The 10,005-nt window shown below is 41.6% G+C and overlaps 1 long non-coding RNA gene across 1 annotated transcript; it reads right to left on the bottom strand.

Annotated features, from left to right (window-relative positions):
* Positions 1-450: 450 nt before the first annotated feature.
* Positions 451-7,279, bottom strand: LOC148151864 (uncharacterized). Its single transcript, XR_015758984.1, has 3 exons — positions 6,912-7,279; positions 2,395-2,469; positions 451-705 (listed from the first exon to the last, which is right to left on the bottom strand). It is a non-coding gene; the product is annotated as an uncharacterized LOC148151864 (long non-coding RNA).
* Positions 7,280-10,005: the final 2,726 nt, after the last annotated feature.

Genomic DNA, 10,005 nt, shown 5'->3' with positions numbered 1-10,005 from the left:
ATGAGATAGACAAATGGGACAAAATTCAGGGAAAGGTCCATGCAACTTTGTTGAATACTTAATCAAGAAAAGACAGTATTTATCAGACTCAACTACTGGAATTTAATTAAACTCTATCAATGTCTTCACAGAACTCTTCAGTAAAAGTCTTAATCTCTAAATCTCTAAGTGTTGTTACCATCATTGAATCACCCATTACAACATCCTGGGGTTTATTACTGACCAAAACCTCAGCTGGAATTGCCACATAAACAGTGGTTACAGAGCAGGTCAGAGGCTAGGAATACTGCAGCGAGTAACTCACCTCCTGACTCCCCAAAGTCTGTCCACCATCTATATGGCACAAGTCAGAAGTGAGAAGGAATACTCCCCACTTGCCTGGACAGGTACAGCTCCAACAACACTAAAGACAGAATCCAGAACAAAGCAGCCCACTTTATTGACAATACATCCACAATGCATCCACTCCCTCCATCACAGCCGCAGTGTATGCAAGATGCAGTACAGAAATTTATCAAAGATCTTTAGACAGCACCTTCCAAACCCATGACCACTTCCATCTAGATGGTTAAAGGCAGCAGACACAGAGGAACATCACCACCTTCAGGTTCACCTCCCAAGCCACTCACCATCCCAACTTGGATATCTATTGTCGTTCCTTCACTGTTGCTGTGTCAAAATCTTGAAATTCCATTGTGAAACAACCTACAGCATATTGACAGCAGTGATTCAATAAGAAAACTCACCATGACCTCATCAACAGTAACTAAGGATGGGCAAAAAATGCTAGACAGCCAGTGATGCGAATGTCCCCCAAGTGTGAGTAAAGAAAAAGTAGTTCCAAACCTCACTCGTTAACTACTTCTGACAAATGTTTTCAAGGATTTGCTACACCCAATCCACAGGCCCCTTGCACCGTATTTGAAGTGTTTGTCTGAAAGGACTGATAATACCCATTCAATAACACTGGGACAGGTTGGACCTCAGTCTTTGAGGATTGGCTGATGTTTCAGGATCTGTAGTCCTTCAAATGTGATCTCCCCTGTGATCTCGGGTTGGTTCTGCTCTTCAGGTTGGCTCACCGAAGTGGTATCTCTGGAGAAGCCATTGAAGCAGGTACAAAAAGCAGAGCAAGCTGGGGTTCCATGTTGCCCCTTTTATCCTCCTGTTCACGCCATTCTCAAAGGTTCTGTGGTCAGTGTTCAACACTAGCATTGGGCAGGGGCAGGAAGATCCAATGAGCTGACTGCTTTCCATTTTTGGAGGTCACAGAATGTGGTTTTGAATCTCCAACTACTGTATCAAATGTTGGCCTTGTCACCCTATGTCTCTGGCCTCCTACTGAGCAGGGTGCCACCAAATCTGTGTAGCCTTCTTCTAACAAAGCAAGTTCACTGGGAATGTAAACAATGGCTTGTTCTGAAACACTGTGGCAGTTAGTGCCTGGCCAGACAGTTTCACACCTGTGTGGTTTTGATGGGAATGTGATTGTCCAAGGCCTGGCTAGATGAAAACAGTTTGCACATTGCAGGGTCTAGTTGGATTTGAACTTGGCCTCCACATTTTACGTTTTTAGCCATGTTTCTGAACAAAAAGGTCAATATTTCTGTAATAATCTTGGAGGCCATGGGTCACCTGACCACAGAACCTTGTCCTAACTCAAACATCAAGAGATAGAATTTGCTTAAATCCTGTTTTCAAATATTTAACATATGTAAACATGGAAGGAAATGGGAATAAAGCAGATTAAATGTGTTCATAGCAAACAGTTCTAATTGCAAATTTAATATCAGCATGTCAATCTGCAGTCTTCACTTTTGCCTATGTCAATCCTGTAGCTCTAGCTGAATATTTAGTACTTGCACAGCTGTTATGGAGTAATAACTTTCTTTGTTCACTGCAATTTGGCTGATTTGATTAACATGTCCTTATTCTATTTTTTAAAATTTGAAGCATTGCCTCTAGCAAGCGAACCAATCAGCAATTATCAGATTTGTTATTCCCAATAGGAACATCAAGAACAGAAGCAGGCCATTCATCCTGTCAATCCTGTTCTGCTACTTCAATAAGATAATGCATCATCCATATGTTAGCTCCATCTATATTTACTCTGCTTAACAAAACTCTAGCAATCTCAACATTCAAAGTTTCAATCAAACCTTCTGCAGCTACCACAATGTTTTTGAATGAGATTATTGCAGGTCTTTACTCCCCTTTGTGTGAACAAGTGCTTTCTGACATCACCCTGAAATGATCCATGTCTAATCACAAGATTATTTCCCATTTCTTGTCTTGTCAGTGAAAACTATTTCCTTCTGGATTTCTTAAGGGAAAATCAGTTTCCAGTTGCCCTCCCTCATGGAAGGAAGAGGAATTGGCAAGCAACTCACCCACCTTATAAAATTCACCTCTTGCTTTCTCATGGTATAACAGTAAGACATCAGTTGAGCATGTAGAACGATTTTGCACCTAAGACAAAACAATGACAACACATTTATAAAGCACCATTAATGTATCAGAATGTCGCAAGATTTAGCTAGTGTGTTACCAATAAAAATGTTGACACTGAGCCACAGAAAGAGACATCAGAACAGGATACGGTTGATCAAAGAGGTAGGGTTCAACATATTTTTTTTTCAAAAATGGGAGGGAGAGGTAAAGAGGTTTGGGAAGGCAATTTCAAAATATAGGGCTAAGGCAGCTGAATGCACAACTGCCAGATAGAGACGGTACAAAATGCCAGACTCAAAGATCGCAGAGATCTTACAGTGTTGTAAATCTAGGGAAGGAGACTATGGACAGATTTGGAAGCATGGATGAAGATTTTAAAATGAAGATACTGCAACCCAGAAAGCAATTAGTTAATGTTTGAAGTACAAGTAATAGTGGGAACAATTCACAGGGATTCCACATGCAAAGATAAAATCACAAAATCACAATTTTTGAAAATTGCATGGTTCTAGTATCTTGTTGACAGATTTATTACTAAAACACATAGAACCACATCTTGTGCTGTATTCACCCGATCTTTATATATGAAACTCAATTTGTTTTTGAAAGGTTAGGGATTGTCCACTCTCATGTAAGCATCTTTTCAATTATCTGATAAGTTTTAATTGCCAAGATATTTCTCTGGCCCAAAAAACTAATTTTAAAATATGCAGAATTGCATTCCATCAAAATTTAATCATCATTGGAGACGAAAAAATTAAGAGTATATCTTTAAAAACTTTCAATCTATTTTATCATTCTATCTCTCCCAATCCAATATTTTACTCCTTCCCTTTATTTCAATTTCTATACCGGACTTGGCATTGAATTCAATATTTTATCCAACATTTCCTGTTTAAGATTTTATGGTGTTCATTGACAATTTGTCAAGCTGGTTGAATAAATATTACAGTGCTCCTTCAGTTCCAAGATTCCCTGCAGAGGGAGCTGTGATTTTGGATAATTGGTTGACAGCAATGTCCATTGCAAACATTCACAGGAATATTGAGCAAGTGCAAATGTAAATGATCCAACAAGATACAGAGAATTGAACTGCCACTGCACCAGGTCAATTCAACACAGATGAGCTCATGATTTTGGTATTTCTTCTTCATCTACAGCATATTTCAAATGGAATGCTATTACCTATTACGTATCTTCCATATTTCTATAATGAATTGTGTGGTAGTAACTCACTTGCTCATTCACTAAATAACTTCAGGATAGACTCTTATTATCTCCACGTAACCATCTGTTTTAGTGGATGGGCAGCCATTTTATCTGTCATGGAGATTTACCCAAAGATATCAGAGCTTCCTCCAATGCCAATTTTGCTGAAAGCTTAGCAATGATGATCTTATCCTTGATCTACCAATGATGATCACTAAACCACACTGTACGTCCTTCCTTGACATATTTGACTTTGAGCTTAAAAATGTGTTGCTGGAAAAGCGCAGCAGGTCAGGCAGCATCAAAGGAGAAGGAGAATCGATGTTTCGGGCATGCCTGATTCCTGAAGAAGGGCTTATGCCCGAAACGTCGATTCTCCTTCTCCTTTGATGCTGCCTGACCTGCTGCGCTTTTCCAGTGACACATTTTTAAGCTCTGAGCCCCAACATCTGCAGTCCTCACTTTTTCTCATATTTGACTTTGACTTTGTTAAACTTACCAACCTCCCATCCACCACACCAACGCCCCACTATTTCCCAATGCTCATTTTTTTATCCACAGATAATAATAATTAGTTTTGGTTTATGCAAGTGATTTTGTGGCAGATCTTGGCTTTGTTTGTCATTAATAGCCCCAGTAGCTAATACTGTATGGTGAAGAGTTAATGCTAAATATGCAAATAGTTTAACTGCATCATCAGTGGTAGAAGATATCACACGACAACAGATCCAAGTGAAACATGGTTCTGCATTCAGGCTCGTGCTAAACCATACTCTGAAAATATTCAGAAAAGTGTTTAATAAAGAGTAAAGCTTAGTGTCAAGCAGTCTCTGTTAATCTGGACCCAGGATACAATGTTCGCTAAGAGCCATCGTGTTGAAAACATACATAAAAATTTATTTTTGTTGCCTGTTAGTTTTTATCAGACTTCTGCCTGCCACTGCTGTGCATCTTCCCTCCAGCACTGCGGCACAGTTCATTTTCATTTCATCATTAAGGTCATTCCTATCTCATCCGCTGTTGAGATGCATATAACTAACACTGCAGGTTCACGCATGAGTGAACTAGATTACAGTTCATGGGAAAGTTAATCCATCATGACCTCTGCATTTGACTGAGAATTTCACCAGGCTGTTAACAAGGCAAAAGATGACCCAGGAAACGTTTTCCAGTGTGGCATGTTGCACACCTTGAAGTATCATTGGATTAGAAGATCTTGGTGTCAGTGTTGACTGTCTTGGCCTCTGCTGATCATATTTGCCTGGCCTTGCCTGCGTCAGCAGATGCAAAACTCATTCCAATCAAACAGCAGGTTTCAGTTTTCGCACAAGACTTGCTAACTATGCAGGCAGACACACGCATGGCAAATAAGGAGAGTGACTGGAGCAAATACATTACAAAAATGCCATAAAGTCTTCATCAGATTAATGATAATAATGCAGTAGAAAATAAATCAAGTTCATTATATTTGACTCATAACATCAATAAAATGATCCTCCAAAATGTCACTTGTTGTCATGGAGCATATAAATATCACTACCATATCAAAATTGAGATAATTTTAAATAGTTCCCGAGAGCAAAACACTGCAAATTCTGGAAATGTGATCGTCATTCGGGGAAAACTCAGCAGATCTGGCAGCATCCATGAAAAGTCGGACAGTTCCAGGTCTGTGAGCTTTCATCAGAGCTGAGACTAGTTAGAAGTGTATTAGGTTTTGAGCAAGTGAAATAAAGAAGGCTAGAAAAAACAACAAGAAAGGTTGATGACAGAGTGGAGAGCGAGATTGATTAAATGACTGTTCTGGACAGAGAGAATACAATGTTAGGATAAATCGTCCCCTTTCTCCTCATCTCTCAATTGTCTAGGATAAAAATGTATTATAGGGCGAATGCTTTAAACCTTTAGCGTGTTATGATTTTCATTAGTAAACATGAGGTAGATTTTTCAGGTAAATTTAAATCCGAACACCCTGAGATGTAAATGTGATGACAGACACACTCCCAATGCACATGCATGCTAACACACACGTGTTTGTGCGCGCATGTAAAGTTACGTTATTAAAAGAAATAAAAGTTAATCATGTTCAAAAGTCAGCACTTTAAGTTGGATACATTGTATACCTGTATGGGTTCTCTTTCATATTTCCTTGTTGAACAGGACTCGAAAAGCTCTGGGTTATCAGTCAAAGTCATAGCCAGGTTTCTGTAGCGAGTAATCTTCACAGGTAAAGGCAAATTAGCCCCTCTCTGTCACGGCCTGTGTTCACGGATTGTTCAGGCAGTACTTCTATTCTTCTGTTCTGAAGAACTAGACTCAAAGCATTAACTCTGTTTCTCTCTCTACAAATGCTGGCAACCTTACTGACTTTTGCCAACATTTTCCATTTTTGCTTCTATTCTTCTTGTTAGTGGATGGTTCCTACTGGTTTCCAAACTGACCTGCCTCTATCTGAACCTTGGAATTAAACCATTTATTATCTGCACTGAGCTGAAAAATGTGTTGCTGGAAAAGCGCAGCAGGTCAGGCAGCATCGAAGGAGCAGGATGCTCCTTGGATGCTGCCTGACCTGCTGCGCTTTTCCAGCAACACATTTTTCAGCTCTGATCTCCAGCATCTGCAGTCCTCACTTTCTCCCATTATCTGCACTGAGTTTTGTTCACATGACTTCATGATCAATACTTTCATTGTTCAAATAAATGTTTAAATCAGAGGTCTTTGCTACACAATTGAAGATGAATGGTGGCTTTGCACACCTGCTGTTGAGTAATTAGCTTCTCTACAACTCTGGTCTGTTGAGCTCAGGGAGAGTGGGTGGCAATAATTGCTTTTGTATTCATGTTCACACCCAGACAATGGGGCTGTATATTCCACAAGTGGTTTCACATTTTGAATAGCTTTTCAAGGGACAGTCATCTGCCTGTGAATATTTATATTTTAATGACTTTCTGGAAGCATGTTTAGATATGAGTTAATCTTTTGTCTGTTCTAAAGTCACAGGAGGCCACCTGACCCTCAATGGTAATCTTTGCAGTACAGGGTTCACTTATAAAGTCAATTTCATAAAGCTTACATTCCATAAAGGCTACATGTTCAAAGTTAACAACAAACTAGGTTTATACAGCATGAATTATCAGTTTAAATGTTCTGTTTACTGTCTTATCACAGGCCTTTTTTTTATTTTTCTTTCCTCACAATTTATTTAATGAAATTGTTAATTAAAGTAATGAAGTGAAAGAGGATCAGTTTACCTTTTTCCTATCTGGGAGCAGCGGGAGACAGAGCGGAGGCGACGTTGCAGACAAGGAGGTTACTGGGAAGGTTAAGGACTTGGGATAAATTTGGGCAGCGGCTAAACCCGAGATATTGCACATGTAGTATCTCCCTCCCGCCCACGCTCGTCTAACCAGAAGAGAAAGGACTTCGTAAGATAAGTTTTTTTTTCTTTCGTTTCTTTCATATATTTAAGTGCATTGTTTGGGATTAGTTAGTTGAGTTAAAGCCAAAGCTAAGGCTTACAATGGCAGGGGATCACAGACCGTGACATGCACCTCTTGCCTGATGTGGGAGCTCAGAGAAGTAGCTGACCTCCCTGACTCTTACACTTGCAAGAAGTGTGTCCAGCTGCAGCTTTTATTTGACCACGTGACGGCTCTGGAGCTGTGGATGGACTCAGTGTGGAGCATCCGCGATGCTGAGGAGCTAGTGGATAGCACGTTTAGTGAATTGGTCACTCTACAGGTTAGAATTGCTGAGGGAGACAGTGAATGGGTGACCAAAAGATACAGAAAGAGTAGGAAGGCAGTGCAGGCAACCACTGTGGTCATCTCCCTCAAAAACAGGTATACCGTTTTGGATACTGTCGAGAGAGATGGCTCACCAGGGGAGGGCAGCAGTTGCCAGGATCATGGCACCGTGGTGGGCACTGCTGTTCAGAAGGGTGGGAAAAAGACTCGTAGGGCCGTAGTTATAGGGGATTCTATTGTAAGGAGAATAGTTAGGTGGTTCTGTGGCAGAAAATGAGACTCCTGGATGGTATGTTGCCTCCCAGGTGCTTAGGTCAGGGATGTCACTGATCAGCTGCAGAGCATTCTGAAAGGGAAGGATGAACAGCTAGTTGTTGTGGTGCACATAGGTACCAATGAGAAAAGTAAAAAATGAGATGAGGTCCTGAAAGCAGAATTCAGGGAGCTATGAGAGAAGTTAAAGAAGAGGACCTCAAAGTTAGTGATCTTGGGATTGCTACCAGTGCCACATGCTAGCCAGGGGAGAAATGAAAGAATAGGCAGGATGAACATGTGGCTTGAGGGATGGTGTTAGGAGGGAGGGGTTCACATTTGTGGGACATTGGGACGGGTTCTGGAGAAGGTGGGACTATTACAAATTGAACAGTCTACACCTGAACCAGACTGAAACTAATATCCTTGGTGGAGTTTTTGCTACTGCTGTTGGGGAGGTTTTAAACTAACATGGCAGGGGGCTGGGAACCAGAAGAGAAGACTACGAGACAGTGAGGTGGAAACTGGAGACTGTAAGGATCATGAAGTTAGCATTACCAAGGGGAAGAGTAGGTAGAGAGTAGATGAACACAAAACCACTGGCAGCCTGAAGTTCATATACTTTATTCCAAGGAGTATAGTGGGTAAGGCAGATGAACTTAGGTTTTGGATTGGTGCCTGGGATTATGACGTTATTGCAATCACAGAGACTTGGTTGAAGGAAGACCATGATTGGCAACTAAATGTTCCAGGATATAGATGCTTCAGGCAGGACAGGAAGGGAAGTAAAACTGGAGGAGGAGTTGCATTGCTGGTCAGGGATGATATCACGGCCATGCTAAAGAAGGACACTATGGAGGGCTTGAGCAGTGAGGCCTTATGGGTAGAGCTGAGAAATGAGAAGGGTGCAGTTATATTGGTGGGGCTATATTACAGGCTTCCCAACAGTGAGCGTGAGGTAGAAAAACAAATAGGTAAATAGATTATGGAAAGATGTAGAGGGAAGAGGGTGATGGTGATGGGAGATTTTAATTTTCCCAACATTGACTGGAATACACTTAGTGTCAGAGGTCTGGATGGGGCAGAATTTGTAAGGAGTTCCAGGTAAGTTTTCTAGAGCAGTATGTCAATAGTTCGATAAGGGAAGCGGCCATATTGGACTTGGCATTGGGGAATGAGCCAAGCCAGGTGGTAGAAGTTGTGATAGGGGATTTCTTTGTGAATAATGACCACAATTCTGTAAGTTTTAGAATACTCGTAAAAAAGAGTGGTCTTAAGGGACGAGTACTAAAATGGTCCAAGGCCAATTATATCAAAATTAGGCAGGAGCTGGGAAATGTGGATTGGACACAGCTATTTCAAGGCAAGTGCACATTTGATATGTGGGAGGCTTTCAAAGATAGGATAGGCAGGTCCCTTTGAAAACAAGGATAGGAAAGGCAAGATTCATGAACCGTGGATGACAGGAGAACTTGTGTGACTAGCCAAGAGGAAAAGGGCGGCGTACATAACGTCCAGGCAGCTAAGAACAGACCTTGGAGGAATATCGGGAGAGTAGAGTCATATAGTCATAGAGATAGGCACGAGTGGCACAGTGGTTAGCACTGTTGCCTCACAGCGCCAGAGACCCGGGATCAATTCCCGCCTCAGGCGACTGACTGTGTGGAGTTTACACATTCTCCCCGTGTCTGCATGGGTTTCCTCCGGGTGCTCCGGTTTCCTCCCACAGTCCAAAAATGTGCAGGTCAGGTGAATTGGCCATGCTAAATTGCCCGTAGTGTTAGGTGCAGGGGTAAATATAGGGGAATGGGTCTGGGTGGGTTGTGCTTCGGCGGGTTGGTGTGGACTTGTTGGGCTGAAGGGCCTGTTTCCACACTGTAAGTAATTTAATCTAATCTAATCTAATATCCAGCACAGAAACAGACAGTTTGGTCCAACCTGTCCATGCCGACCAGATATCCCAACCCAATCTAGTCCCACCTGCCAGCACCTGGGGCCCATATTCCTCTAAACCCCTCCTATTCACATTCCCATCCAGATGTCTTTTAAATGTTGCAATTGTACCAGCCTCCACCACATCTTCTGGGAGCTCCTTCCATTCATGTACCACCCTCTGCGTGAAAAAGTTGCCCCTTAGGTCTCTTTCATATCTTTCTCCTCTCACCCTAAACCTATGCCCTCTAGTTCTGGACTCCCACACCCCAGGGAAAAGACTTTGTCTACTTATCTTATCCATGTCCTTCATGATTTTATAAACTTCTATAAAGTCCCCCTCAGCCTCCGACACTCCAGGGGAAACAGAACCAACCTATTCAACCTCCCCCTATAGCTCAAATCCTCAAACCCT

Source organism: Chiloscyllium plagiosum, unplaced genomic scaffold (genome assembly GCF_037043375.1).
Source record: "Chiloscyllium plagiosum isolate Xiang-an unplaced genomic scaffold, Cpla_swu_hap1 HiC_scaffold_2, whole genome shotgun sequence".
Lineage (NCBI taxonomy): Eukaryota > Metazoa > Chordata > Chondrichthyes > Orectolobiformes > Hemiscylliidae > Chiloscyllium > Chiloscyllium plagiosum.
This window is presented reverse-complemented; position numbering and strand designations above follow the sequence as displayed.